This window comes from Solanum pennellii, chromosome 7, assembly GCF_001406875.1.
Source record: "Solanum pennellii chromosome 7, SPENNV200".
NCBI classification, from domain to species: Eukaryota; Viridiplantae; Streptophyta; class Magnoliopsida; order Solanales; family Solanaceae; genus Solanum; species Solanum pennellii.
In genome coordinates, this window is record NC_028643.1 from 68,606,382 (window position 1) to 68,622,835 (window position 16,454).

The following is a 16,454-nucleotide window of genomic DNA, read 5'->3' on the forward strand; positions in this document are numbered from 1 at the left end:
TATATATATATATATATATATATATATATATATATATATAATTTAGAGTTTAAAATAAAATTAATTTTTTTAAAAAAATATTATTTTATTTAAATTTTTTGTTAAAAAATACATCAAATTAATGGACCAAGAACATGGACAGGAGAAAAAAAAAAGTAGGTACTATAATGTAAAAAGATTTTTCCCAAAAGAAAGTAGTACTATAACGTAAAAAGACGCATTAAATATTTTTATGCACATTTATTTGCTACTTTATTCGAGGAAACGAGTCAATAATTAAGGAAGATGACCCTAGAAAAACATGTTGAGGTAATTTAATGGAATAAAAGTATACTCTTATAAATAATAGTGTGCGAATATATGTGTCTGACTCCCACCCTCCACAAAATTTACTCAACCGGAATATGTTAAAGTTGACAGTTATGTGTAGGAGTTGAATTATATAAAAGATTTAAATATTTAACGTGATTTGATTAATCAATGTATATTCACAAAGAGATATATATAATTCACTATATAAATATTAGAGTATAAAATATTGAAAGAAATAACTTCACGTTATTCACTTGGAATAAAAAGGTTCACACACGGACTGTCACGACCCAAAAATGGGTATGATGGCACTCGTCTTATCCCACCAAGACAAGTCAGCCTAAAACCAAATATCTAACAAAGTGCGGAAGTAATGACAATTCAACAACAATTTCTATTATGAAACCAAGTCATATTAATTCAATTCCCAAAACCAGGTTGTCACGTGCACAAACCTCTAATGTAAATATTAGAATTGAAATAAAATAGGAGTCTAAAATGAAGTTGTCTTTCAAGTAAAAACAAAATCATAAACTGGAGTAGGAAAGTTCGCTGAGATGACAAGCAGCTACCTCACAATCCTCCACGAGATGCCTCGGAAACGAAAAGAATGACAGGTATCACGAAGATCCAGGCTCGTATCCTACAAAAATTTGTAGAAGCAAGGGGTGAGTACCAAACCACGCGGTACCCAACAAGCAAACCTCTAAACACAAGTTAAGTGAACAAAATACGGGTACTCCTTACGCCCTATCTAAACCTCCACGCTACAGCGTAACAGTTTACCAAACACACAACTCAATAACCACACTCTATCAGTTTACACATTCTCAATAACAACTCAATATTCAACAGTCACAAGCTTCACAGAGAAACAATCACAAGATCAGCAAAACACATGTTCAAGTTCATCAATAATAAAATGTGCAATGCCATGGGATGCAATGTCAAATATCGTGATGCATGTCTTTCTTAACGATACACACCCGCTGTCTCTCAGTCCGGGACCCATGGGGGACATATCTGTCCATGCATCTGTCGCGGCGCACGACACGACCCTCGATAATAGTAACCTTCGCGGCGCGCGATACGTCCCTCGAAATATGATATCCATCGCGGCGCGCGATATGACCCTCGAAATGGTGCATCCTCTTACCACAACCATGTCTCAGGTGTAATGCAGATGACATGTTCAAATGAAAATGAGGAGATAACCATTTTGATACCAAAGCTCAATTTACAACAAGGAATACAACACCAACAAATAAGCAACAAGTCTCCAAATCATTCTCAACATCACACAAGGAAATACACGAATTTTATACGCTTAACAAGGGTTTAGAAATCAACTTGCCTCAATCAATCCAGAACTCACTCTGGGACTTGAGTCTTTCTGTAGAAATTGTATCGTAATGGTAAATACAACCGCTTGGGGTTTTCCATTAGCATAGCGAGATATATATAGTTACATAATTACAGTGGGCTGAAGCCCACTATGGGAGTCTAAACCTAAACCTAATAATCTTAGTCAACACTCCTCCTCAAGTTGGAGCATGAACATCGTGAATGCCCAGCTTGGATACAAGAAACGAAAAATTAGGATGAGATAAAGGTTTGGTAAACAAATCAGCTAGCTGTAGTCGCGTGGGAACGTAATGAGTTGAGAGCTCGTGACGTCGTACACATTCACGTACAATATGACAATCAATGTCGACATGTTTCATACGCTCATGAAATACTGGATTAGCTGCGATGTAGAGTGCAGATTGGTTATCACAATATAACCTTGGAATTGCGGTAGTCGCGACTCCAAGGCATCCAAGAATGTGCTGAATCCACCGAATTTCGTAGCAAGTGTCAGCCATGGCCCGGTATTCAGCTTCGGCAGAAGAGCGAGAGATTGTAGTCTGTTTCTTAGTCTTCCAAGAAATGGGAGAACATCCCAACATGACAAAATAGCCGCTGACAGACTTTCTAGAGAGAGGACATGTAGCCCAATCAGAGTCACAATACGCCATAATCTGTAAATTACTATCTGCGCGGAGAAGGATGCCCTGACCAGGATGACCTTTGAGGTAACGCAGCACACGCATAGCAGCGTTGAGATGGTTTTCACATGGTATCAGAGCCTCGACCGGGAATCAAATCCTAGCCGAGAGCCCAACAATTCCGCCGCCAAAGTGCGATCTTCAAATCGTCGTTGCAATTTCACACGACACAATCGTCGAACTGGCAGATCGAAACAGCCCCACGAAGAACCATGATAGGCGAATCCGTTCATCAATCCAGCACTGTTTCCACAGCGATTGTTGCGAAGATTCGACCGATCCATGATCCGAGCTCCGTCTACTACTTGCACCCATCGGAAGGACCAAGTAACTCTCTAACTAAATACCTGCTGAAGGGAGATAATTTCGATGTTTGGGAACAAGCGATTTGTAATGCACTCGAAGGCAGAAGCAAGATTGGTTTTCTATATGAAAACGGGTTTCCAAAACCGACGAACGATTTGGAACTCGATGCATGGAAAGCAAATAACTCCATCATATGTTCGTGGATATTTAATAGTGCTGACGAAACGATCCAGCCTAGTCTAGTCGCTCACAAAATTGCCCACGAACTATGGACTGATATAAAAGCAAGATACGGAGGCACGAATGCTCCAAAATCTTGGCAGCTAAAGTCCGACCTACAAATGTTGCGGCAAAAAGGTCAATCTGTAGTCTCCTACTACAATCAGTTTATCACGATTTGGAACCAATTGTATGGTTCGATCGATCCAACTTGCGGCTGTATATGTCCTGCGGCTGCCAAAATGCGTCTTCGATTTGAGGAGGAGAAGACGCAGGCCTTTCTTCTAGGGCTGGACGATGCACAATTCGGAGCCACTCGCTCCCAAATTCTCAGCACCCGACCACTCCCTGTCCTTAATGAAGCATATTATCTTGTCTCTCAAGAGGAGAGACATAAATCGATTGTGCGCAACCGAGATGACCAAACTGATGGACTGGCATTCGCGGCTGAAAATCAACCCACACAACCTCCGAAATACAAATGCACTCATTGCGGAAAAAATGGTCACTCTGCAGACCAGTGTTTTCTTTTGATAGGATTTCCCAGCGGAGGAAGAAGGGGTCGTGGGGGAGGACGCGGAGGTCGAGGTGGTCGTGGTTCTCCTTCTGGCAGAGAACAACCTGCAGGCCGAGGTGGGGGCATGGCTGCACACGCCGACAGTTCCACTACGCTTGCAGCGACCATCGGCAGCAACCAAGGCACGACTTTTCCTGGATTGTCGGCTGAACAGATGACTCGATTATTGAATATGCTAGACACTCCTACACAATCTGCCAACCACACGGGTACGGTACACGCTTTGTCACCCGATTGTTTAATTGATAGTGGTGCTTCACATCACATGACGGGTAATTTTTTATCACTTTATGATATTACATCTGTCCCTGAGTGTTCTATTGGTCTACCGGATGGCACTCGAGTTGTGGCAAATTCTTGTGGGAGTGTACAGATTTCTGATAACTTAATTTTGAACAATGTATTATTTGTCCCTAACCTGAAGTGCAATTTGATCTCTGTTGGCTGTCTGATTAAATCAAATAATTGTCGTGTGATTTTTGATGATTGTTGTTGTGTGATACAGGACCGTGTTTTGACAACGGAGATTGGTCGGGGTACAGCTCGTAACGGGGTATACGTGTTCCAGTCTCAAGCCTTCGTGTCAGCTTCTAGAGTCGACCAAGTCGAGTTACTACACAAGAGACTGGGTCATCCATCTCCTGCAATTTTATGTTCCCCTCCTTTTAATAACACCCCCTCAGATGTCAAATATCAATCTATTCACATTAATAATCACAATAAGATTTCAAAACTAATAACACTCACCTTATTATGTGTTTAGCCTTGCACCAAAAATTTACTCAATTTTATATTCAAGTTCGTAAATCATCATGCCAATTAACATTTTAACTATCATATTTTTTTTTTCATATTTCAAGACTAAGGTTTAATCTCAATATCACCAATTAAAATAATTTTATCACACAAATATATTGGAACTTAATTTATAATATAATAAAAAGAATTAAATATTAATGTAACGAAGCCACTGATTACAAAAAAATAAAATGGCAATGACAACATGACCCAAATATATATACTTACAGTACTTTATTAATATTCCTCTTATGACATTTACTACTATGTATCAATCCTTGGCAATGTGATTAGCCAATGATTGGTTGAAACTTTTCATCTCAAATATAAACACTTTCAACAAATTAACAACTTCCACCCCTTTTTGATTTATTTATTATATTTATTTATTTTTTTCCTTCAACCCAATTAACAATTATAGTACACATTATATTCCCTTCCAATTCATCTATAGAAAACAAAGATTTGGCATTACCTGATGGATGATTGCACAGTTTTTTTTTTTCAATTCTCCCTTCGGCCGCCAAGCCTTCGACCTTTTCTTCTTTTTCTTATTTCTTCTTCTTTTTTTTTTGAATTAATTATGTACTAAAAGTGATAGGTTTTACCCACATATTTTATTAAATATAGTCTAAATGGTATAGGATCTTAAATAAATTATCACTTTAGCCCATAAACTATCGATTAATTAACTTAAGTTAAATAAATATTCAAAATTCTAAAGAGGAGCTTTTGGGTCATTACACGGACGAAGCGATCGCCATCTTAGATACCCTTTATCAGAAGATTACGTTGTATATATATGTTGAATTCTACATTTAAAGAAAATATCTTTAAAGTTGAACATCATTGACAACAATTATGTCTTTGGTGCAATGATAATGACTAATGAGTGTCCATTTGAATGAAAGAGTTTTCTTATTCAATCCCCATATAAACATAATATTTTATTTTTTTTATTTTTGATATCCACGCACCATTGTTTTTGAATTTCACAGTTTCTTCCCCAACAGATAAACTATCAAAGCCCCTAATATTAGATTTTGAATGCTATCAAGCTAGAAGAGTCATAAATCTTTTCCGAACTAGTAAAATATGGAGGAGACTTTATAGTTTCCTTTCAGGAAAAAGAAAATCCAATTATAATAAGAAACTCGGGGCAAATATCCAACATGAATATAGATACTTTGATAATCCTACACTTAAGGGTGTGTTCGGTATGAAGAAAAATATTTTCTGAAAAATATTTTTTCAATTTTTTTTATATTTAGTTGACTTAAGTGTTTTGAATTTTTTTTTTCAAATCAAGTTGTTTTTTCTTTTATCATATAATATGGTATATTATTGAATATGGGTATGTAAATATCTCTTATAGTTTTATATAATATTGTATACTAGTGTATTTGGCCGCTCTTCGCGCGGTTATGAAAAGAAGAGAAGTTATGAAAAATATCTAGATTAAATATGAAATTCATTATGAAATCAATATATGTAAACTTTGGAAAGTTAAATATTAAAATTAAATTTCATAGAGAAAAAGAGAAGATAATAAGAATTGGGTAATATTAGAAATATGAAAAGTAAACTTGTGATCATTTTTTTCTTTTTTATTTGAGATTTTTTTTAGTATAATTTATATATATTTATGTAAACTTGAAATCTGATCGTTCCTTTATGCTTATTTGTAATCTTTTTAATTATACTCTTAGTATAATTTTTTGTCAATGTGTAACTCAGATTGCTATCATGATTATTATTCATGACTATATAGTTAGCCAACACTATTATTAGTCATTATCCACAATTACTATTACTTGTCCTCGTCATCACCCAATTATCACATGTTTTAATTATTTTAATTGTACAATATTAGATTAACTTAATATTTGTATTAATAACTTTTTAATAATCAAATTTAAAATAAAAAAAAGTTTATATATTTAAATGATGAAAAATTCCATATCTTATTAGTATTACTACTACTACTACTACTACTACTACTACTACTATTATTATTATTATTATTATTATTATTACTATTATTATTATATTTAGATATTCAATTATTTTTGGGATAACTTATATTGGGGGGAAAATAATGTAAAACTTAAAAATAACATAAAGAGAACAAAATGGGGAATTAATTATGCAAAAAAGATTTTATTAAAAAAATGACACATACATATTTCTATTTCTTTTTTAATTTTGTTTGGCTTAAACACAAAAATATTAAAAAGTATATTCACATTTTAAATAAATATTACATTTAATATAATACATTTCTAAGGATAAAAAGTTACAGTAACTAAGAGGATTAATAATATGACTTTGAATTTGTTTGTAACATAATAGTAGTAATATTTATACATTATTACACTAATAAAGAACATTAATTATAGAAAATGAAAAGACAAACAAAATAGAGTTATTGAGACTAATATTTTATTATAAGTAAATAGAAAGGAAGGAAACCAACTATGTTTTTAAAATTATAAAGTAATGGCAATTTTGAAATAACTTGAAAATTCCCGAATAACAAATATGAAAATTATAACTTTAAATCTTCTAAAAAAACAACAAAAATGAAAAATTTAAGCATTGCAATTTTACACATTAATAAATAATTTATTTTTTAATAAAATCAACTGTATTTTCAAAATTATAAATTAACTTTACATTCATATATTCTATCATCTTTGTTAATAAAGATTATTTCACCGGACTATGGAAATATATATATGTATTTCTTTAAGTAGTATATCGGTATTTATTTATTCATATTCTACTTCTATGTTTTAAAATATTATACACCACAAACACAATAAACTAATATTATCAATAAAAAAAAAGTGAGATGAATTTACCTAAGCAAATAAATTATTTTTGAAGAGTGTTGTCATTATAATATAATTAATCAAATTATCTAAGAATCATACAGAGGTCTAAAGAGAATTAATTAAATATTTTTCTTAAAAAAAACTTAGGATTTATATCTTCACGAACACAAACAAATAATATTAAATGTATGATTTCAACAATAAAAGAATTGTAATTGTATTAGACAAATCAAATTATTTTTCCTCGTAAAATCAAATTATGCAAGAATGTCTAACCATTTCATTATAGATATATCTCCTATAATCAACAAAATATGGTTAAATAAGTAAAAAAAAAAAATCTACCAAAAAGAAAAAGATAAAAAAAATAAGAAGAAAATTGCATTTAAACACATATATCGTTTTTGACAAAACATAAATAATTCAAAAGGAAATAATATAATAGAAACATTACTTCTTAAGCATCTAAAAAAAATAAAGAATAATCAATATATATAGCTCAAAATTCATTAATCTCCATCTCTGGATATATTTTCATTTCATTTTATATACAAGAGTCAAGAAAAATAATAACAAATAAATTATTAGTCCTAAAATGAATCTCAAAGATAACAAAATAAAATATTATATCTCATAAAGAATATGGGATGAATGCATTTAATCATATATTCTCCTACATAATCATTTTTGACAAAACATAAATAATTCAAAAGGAAATAATATAATAGAAACGTTACTTCTATGCACTTAAAAAATAAAGAATAATCAATATATATAGCTCAAAATCCATGAATCTCCATCGCTTGATGTTATCATTTCATCCTATATACAAGAGTTAAGAAAAATAAATAACAAATACATTAATTAGTTGTATAATGAATCTCAAAGATAACAAAACAAAATAATTTATCTAGAAGAAATAAAAATATGATAACGTATTAATCTTACTTGCTAATTAAAAGTAATATATGCAAAAAATATTTGAAAAAGATAATGCACCTCAAAGCTTAAAAATATTGTAACATGTCTTCCACTTATTCTCTAACCAAAGATGACTATAAAATAACACACAATTTTAGTGTGATTTTTTAGTGTTAATGTAAGCTTCCACATTAAATAATTAGGAGTTATGAATATGAAAGGCTTAAGAGGTTATGAATATTAATAACAAATAGTATTAAATAAATAGTATAAAATAATATTAGTATTTACTGTGTACTAATCCTAGTCCTATTAGGATTAGTACTCCTTAATCCTAGTCCTATTAGGATTAGTACTCCTTCCTATATCTCCTATATATATCTCCCATGTATTCCCTTAACACTTTAATACAATCAATATTCTTTCATGGTATCAAGAGCCAGAAAACCTAGATCTTCTTTTCTCTAGTTTTTTTTTCTCTCTTTAGGGCACCGATCGTTCCCTCTCTTCTCTTGGGCGGCGGCAGCCATGACAACCGAGGTGGATCCTCTCGATTCACTTCCTTCTGGCGTTAAACTCCTTCTCAGGCATCTTCATGCCCTGATTCCTGAAAAATTATCAGACATAAATTACCCTACATGGAAAATCACCGTTCTTACAGCCCTTGAGGCCAATTACCTTCTCAAATACGTCGATGGAAGCACAGAACCGCCGCCGGCAGTCATCACCGCCACGGACAAATCAGAAAAAACCAATCCGGCCCATGCCGCCTGGAAAGCCGTGGATGGCCAGATCCGATCATGTTTGATTGCGGTCATCTCTCCCACGGTTCAGAAACACGTCCGATCCTACACAACTGCTTCAGCCCTGTGGACGGCCCTCGCAACACGCTATGCATCAATTTCCCACTCTCATATTTTTCAATTGCGTGATCGTCTCCACACAATTACCAAAGGCACGAAAACTATGGCGGAGTATTTAGACGAGGTCTCCACCATCATCACAGCCCTCGACACCGTGAACGAAATCATTCCCGAAAAAGATCTCGTCATGTGCGTCGTTCGGGGGCTCCCATCAGCTTACTCCTCCATTAAACAGGCGGTTCGCATCAGTCCAACGCCCGTTGACCTGGCTACTCTCTCCTCGTGGCTAAAAAGTGAAGAAATCAACGTGGATCTGGAGAGCAAACTTCTTCTCCGAGAAGCCGCTGTTATGGAGCCGGCCACCGCCCTCACCGCAAGCCAGAACTATCGCGGGGGGCGTGGTGGCGGCCGGCAGGGGAGCCGCGGCGGCTACGGCAGAAACAGCGGAGGCCGCGGGCGCGGCGGTCGGCAGGGCAGTCGTCCGCCGTACGACGGTCAGCAGCACGGCAGCAACAACAGCCTGCACTCCTTCGGCAGCGGCGGGCAGTCATCTTCCAGCGGCGGGCAGGGCACTTACGAGCGGGATCGTCCAACTTGTCAAATCTGTCAGAAAACAGGACACACCGCTGTTCGTTGCTGGTTTCGGTATGAGGAGAGCCGAAATAGTGATAACCGTGCCAATTATGCATCTCAAGCCGGCCCTTCCTCTGAATGGCTGTTGGATACTGGGGCCAACATGCACGTTACTTCTGATCTATCCAAGCTTAACGCTCCAAATCCATATCATGGCTCCAATGGTATTACTGTTGGCAACGGTGAGTCCCTTAATATTTCTCACACTGGCACGGGTACCATTAAAACCCCCACCGCTATCTTTCACCTAGGTAACCTTACCCACGTCCCTTCTATTAAATCCAATCTCCTTTCAGTTCACCAATTCACAAAAGACAATAATTGCTCACTCTTGTTCACCTCTAATGATTTTCAGATCCTAGACAATACTACCAAGAGGGTGATTTTTCAGGGCCCCTGTGAGCATGGTCTGTACGTTCTTCCTGGCACAAGTTCGTCTGCCCACCCAGTTTCAGAAAGCGTTCCTGTGGCTCCGGTGGCTCTTTCGGCTGATGGCCACAGTCTGTTGTGGCACAGTCGTCTGGGTCACCCGTCTACTCAAATAATAAATTCTTTAATGTCTCAATTAGGTTTTTCTTCCATTCATGTAAACAATTGTGACTCCTGTTCAATTGCTAAATCTCATAAATTACCTTTTACTTTATCTGAGAAGCGTACAACTGCACCTTTTCAACTTATTCATTCTGACCTATGGGGTCCTACTGCTGTTCCTTCATTTGCTGGTTTTCGCTATTATATTTGTTTTGTGGATGATTTTACAAAATACACTTGGTTGTACCCACTAAAACACAAATCACAGGCATACACCACCTTTGTCACTTTTGAAAAAATGGTCAAAACACAATTCAATTCTCATGTTAAACTTTTTCGAAGTGACAATGGAAAGGAATATGTCAATAACATCTTTGGCCAGTTTCTGCAATCCCTGGGAATTATACATCAAACCTCCTGTCCATACACTCCCGAACAGAATGGGGTGGCTGAGCGTAAGCATCGCCATCTCATTGAAACGGTGGTTACTCTTCTACATCAATCTCATCTCCCTGTCTCCTTTTGGGTAGAAGCTCTAGCCACCGCAAACTACCTCATTAACAGAATGCCCAGTCACACTCTCTCCAACAAATCACCCTATCAACTCCTTTACCAAGAACTTCCCAATTATACCAACCTCCGCGTCTTTGGGTGTCTTGCCTACCCTTGGCTACGCCCTCATATTACTCACAAATTACAACCCCGATCCCGTCCTTGTATTTTTTTGGGCTATCATCCTACCTCCAAGGGTTATCGCTGTCTTGACCCACAAACTCATAAAGTCTACATATCTCGTCATGTCAAATTTGTCGAAAATGAGTTTCCCTACGAGTCTATTTCCTCCTCCACAAATACATCATTCATTGGCGTCCTTCCCCTTTTTCCAACATACTCACAGGGTCCCTCACCACCTTCCCCCACACCTCCACCCACTACCCAACCACCCCTCATCACCCCTTCGACCGTCACCCACAATACACCCGCAACCACCACCCACACTCACAACCAACCCGAACCACCCCATACCCACAACATCTCCAGCCCGATCCGTTTTGGGTCCTTCCCGGCCACCCCCGAATCACCACCGCCCGTGCCACCCCCCAATACTCATCCCATGTTAACCCGTGGCAAAGCCGGTATCTTTAAACCCAAAACCTTTCAGGCTACCATACTACCAAATACACCCCTTCCCGATAGTGAACCAACAACCTACTCTGTTGCCTCAAAAAATGCTTATTGGCGTCATGCTATGGATGACGAGTTTAAGGCTTTGACTGATCAGAAAACTTGGGTTCTTGTACCTAAGCCCCATGGGCGGCACCCAGTGGGCTGTAAATGGGTGTACAAAATTAAACACAATGCGGATGGCAGTATTTCCAGGTACAAGGCTCGTTTGGTTGCTAAAGGCTACAATCAGGAGTATGGGCTTGATTACTCCGAGACATTCAGTCCTGTTATTCGGCAGGAAACCATTCGCCTGGTACTGTCACTCGCCGTGCGCAACAATTGGCTCATCAATCAGTTGGATGTTTCCAATGCTTTTCTTCATGGCATGCTTGATGAAACTATCTACATGACGCAACCACCGGGCTATGTTGATCCCCGCTTCCCTCAACATGTTTGCAAACTCCAGAAGTCTCTGTATGGGCTCAAGCAGATAGTATTAAATAAATAGTATAAAATAATATTAGTATTTACTGTGTACTAATCCTAGTCCTATTAGGATTAGTACTCCTTAATCCTAGTCCTATTAGGATTAGTACTCCTTCCTATATCTCCTATATATATCTCTCATGTATTCCCTTAACACTTTAATACAATCAATATTCCTTCAAATATGAAAGGTTTGGGAGTTATGAATATTACTAATACTAATTTAAGGATAGAATTTATATAATTGAAGAGGTATAAGTTAAGAAAATAATTTTATAAGAAAAAAATAATTGAAAAAAATAAGACAAAATGTTAAATAAAAGAAAAAAAATGAATGGAGGTCATTGAGAGGTTCCACATCACCTCTTCTATGTTCCTCATTTATATATATAAATTGTCTGTATAATAGGTTTTAAAACTTTTTTGCAAGAATTAAAAAAAAAAATTTATCAGAAAATTGGAAAGAAAGAAATTTTCTTCCACTTAATAATGGTGGTGTATGGGTTATATCCCTATTAACAATATTCTTGGATAAAAAAATCTTTAGAGATCAAAGTAAATTAAGAACAAACAAAATCAATGAACATTGATGAAAAATAATCGTGTTTTAGTTATTGTCGATTTGGTTTAGCTTTTTTGGTTTATTCGGATTGAAAGTAATAATTTTTTTTAGGCCATATTTATCTTGATAGACACAAACATCTGGTACATGGATAATCCACAAAAAGGCTATTGTCGGTTCAATTAAGCAATACTAACTTATCGGTACGGCTGGGCGTTCGGTCGATTCGGTTCGTAAATATCGGTTCAGTTTTTCAGTTTTCGGTTTGGCCAAATATGAAACTAAACAAAACCAAAATAAATTCGATTTAGTTTAGTTATTATAAATTTGGTTCGGTTTATTTCAGTTCGGTTTTTGATTTAACAAAATTTAATATAAAAAATGGTAAAACGGCCATCGTGATAACTAGATATCGACTCAGTCAGTAAAACATGAAAAATCCACAAGGGGTCAGCAAGATTATCCTTTTTTCCCATTTCTTTGAATTTCTCAGCTGCTAGCCAGATAAAAAAATGGCAAAGCAGCCATCATGACATACTAAAAGTTGAGTCTTTAAGCAATAAAAAAACTATCAAAAGTCAAGACAACATCACAACAACACTAGAAAGTTCAACAAACTTGTGTCTATCACTAAAATAGAGTTAGTTACAAACTAAAGTCATCATTATCTGGCTCATTGCAACTTCCAGCAACAAAGAGATTTAGAAAACGAACAAAACATTATTGCAACTTGCAACCTCTATCAAAAGTCAAGACAACAACACAACAAGACTAAAAAGTTCAACAAACTTGTGTCCATCACTAAAATAGAGTTAGTTACAAACTAAAGTCATCATTATCTGGCTCATTGCAACTTCCAGCAACAAAGAGATTTAGAAAACCAACAAAACATCGTTGCAACTTGCAACCTCTATCAAAAGTCAAGACAACAACACAACAACACTAGAAAGTTCAACAAACTTGTGTCCATCACTAAAATAGAGTTAGTTACAAACTAAAGTCATCATTATCTGGCTCATTGCAACTTCCAGCAACAAAGAGATTTAGAAAACCAACAAAACATCGTTGCAACTTGCAACCTCCATTGCAATAGCTCCCAAGTTCTAGCAGATAGCAACCAAGAAAATAACAAAACATTGATGGACCTGCGAGAAAATAGAACTGTTTAGACAAATGATCTACATTTCATAATAGAATATATAAAACTATCAAGCAAGTTATGTAAATAAGTTCTTTACTTACTCGTTACCACACATCACTAGTTGATAGTTGAACTTACAAGCTGCAACTATATATCAATTATACTAGATTCAGTCCCACTACAAGCAAAATCTAAAAAAATATGAAAGAATTTGTTAGTTGTTAAGAAACACAAGTAACAAAATTATTTTCAATACAGTTAATACAAATATCAAATTCTTACCAAGTTCAAGTTGTTCAAGATAATCTAAATCTTCCTCAATATTGATTGGAAAAGACTCACTTCTAAGCCAATCTTGAACACAAATAAGAGATTGCACAATTTTAGGAGTTAATGAACTCCTAAAGGGATCAAGAACACGACCTCCCGTGCTGAATGAACATTCTGATGCGACACTTGAAATGGGAATGGCTAACACATCACGAACCATCTCCGCGAGAATAGGAAATCTCGACTCATTAACTTTTCACCACATTAATATATCAAAGTCATCACTATCTGGCTCAATATCTTCCGCAAGATATCTTTCCAATTCTGATTTATTACCTGAACTTCCACTAACTTCTTTATGCTTCTCAAATTGTTGTTTCGTTCTCATTCTTCCTCTATTTACAAAGTTGCCACAACTACTCACACTAGATATACTTGATGAATTGTTAGATGAAGTGGGTGAAAATGGTACATGTAAAGAGCTTTTTGGGGATTTCTTGACATAATACTCAAATAGTTTGTTCATGTATTTTTTCACTTCTGAACATAGCTTTTCCCCAACTTTTTTTCCAAACATATCCACAATTGCAAATGGAACATAATCAAGCTTGTTACAGGGATCCAATACAGATAAATAAAAATCATCTTGTTCATTTTTTGTGGTTCACCCCAATACTTTTTAAACTTCTCATTCATACTTTCCGCCATTTCTTTCAAATTACAATCTTCATTTGTCATCATCTCTTTCAAAATAAGATTAAGTTCAGCAATTTCAACAAAGTGTGTATTGCTAGTGACATAATTAGAACCAGAGACCTTCAAAGTAAGTACATAAAAAGTTTCAAGAAATTTCACCATTGACCTCACATTTTTCCAGTCAACACTTGAAAGAATATTTGCAGTAGTTCCATCTTCAACACTAGTTCCATCTTTGTTTTCAGAAGAATCAGAACCAAAGGTACGAAGATGATTCAAGTATCCAATATCATAACAACTATATCTTTCAAATGCAAGCTCAAAATGTTGTGTTATATCAAGCATCGAATATGTAGAGTTCCACCTAGTAGGAACATCTAAACATAATGATTTCTTACAAGTTATCAATTTAGATTCACAACATTCTTTAAACTTTCTAAGTCTTGCAGGAGATTGTTTAATGTACTTCACGGCTTGTCTCACTAGCTTGACAGACTTACCAATTTCCTTCAACCTATCTTGCATAATAAGATTAAGGATATGTGTCATACACCTCACATAAAGATGGTCAAATCAGTAGAACTAGCATTATAAACTGTAATAGTAAACACATTATCCAAATCCCATTCAAGCAAACAATTAGTAATGCAAGCCTCCATATCCACGCCCTTATGACTAGAAATAGGACAAAAATTTATTGTTCTTTTATGTAAAATCCAATTTCTATCTATAAAGTGGATGTCAAACACATGTAATTTATTTTTTGTATAGAGGTCCAAGTATCTGTTGTAAGACAAACTCTTAGACGTGCTTCTTTGAAAACCTTCTTCAAAAGTTTTTTTTCTTCGAGGTATAGTTCATAACAATCTCTCGTCACAGTTCTACGAGAAGGAATATGAAATTGCGGCATTGTAACTCTCATGAAGTTTTTAAAACCCTCTTTCTCAACAAAACTAAATGGTACCTCGTCAACAATTATCATTTTGGCTAAAGCTTTCCTACTTTGTGCTTGGTCAAATTTCCAAGTGCTAATGACCCCTTCCTTTGTTCCCATTGAAGATGGTAGAAAATTAATTAGATTTTGACCTTTATCTACGTTGTCACGAGGAAATTTAGGACATGTTCTCATATGAGTATTCATTGATGACGTACCATTAGATGATGTAGAAGCTGCATAAGCTTTTGCACAATACTTGCATTTGGCTTTACATGCTCCAATTTTATCGGTGAACTTTTCAAAATGCTTCCAACAATTAGCTCTAGGTTTCATGGTTTTTCTTTTCTTTGAAGTATCAACATCAACTTCAACCTCACTGGGAGATGAGGTGTAAGGTATGCTGTCATTTAAAGCTCCACTTTCACTTCTCTTACTTCCAGTTTTTGTCATCTACACAAAAGTGAAACAAACAACAAAAACAACAATCAACAAAGTTACAAGGATCAGGCCTCACAAAGTCACAGTAGCCCTCAGCTTTGTTACAAGGAAACAAACAATAAAATCAAATGCAAGAGCACAAGGAAGTAGGAACAACTACAAAATCAGTACATGAGAGTTGAGAGATGATTGATGATGAGAGTTTAAGACGATTTGACTAACTTACAATTACGAGTGACGACAAACGAGAGCTGAGAGTTGAGAGATGAGTGAGAGTGACGAACTGATCATAAGACGGAAGTGGCGGCTGGCGGGCTGCTGCGAGCCGGCGACCGGCGTGGCGACGTATGTTATGAGTCGGCAACTCGGCGTCTCGGGCTCTCGTCGACCAGCCGCGACATTAGCGTATGCTGCGTATCTGCGTGAGTCGTGACTGCGTCTGCGTTACTGACCGGCGTTACGGACTTATGGTGGACGATGGTCGACTGGTCGGTGTATGTGTATCAGTTATAATTTAGGGATTTATCAATTTATAGGAAATTGGCTTGGGTATTTGGGTTAGGAATTTGGATAGTTGAACCGGCTGACTGCTGAGTAATAGGAATTTAGGTAGTTCGGCTTGGGCTGACTGCTGAGAATAATAGGATGGGCCGACTGGGAGGATTAGGAATGTGTTTATGGACTTAATGGGGTAAATAATTATATATATATA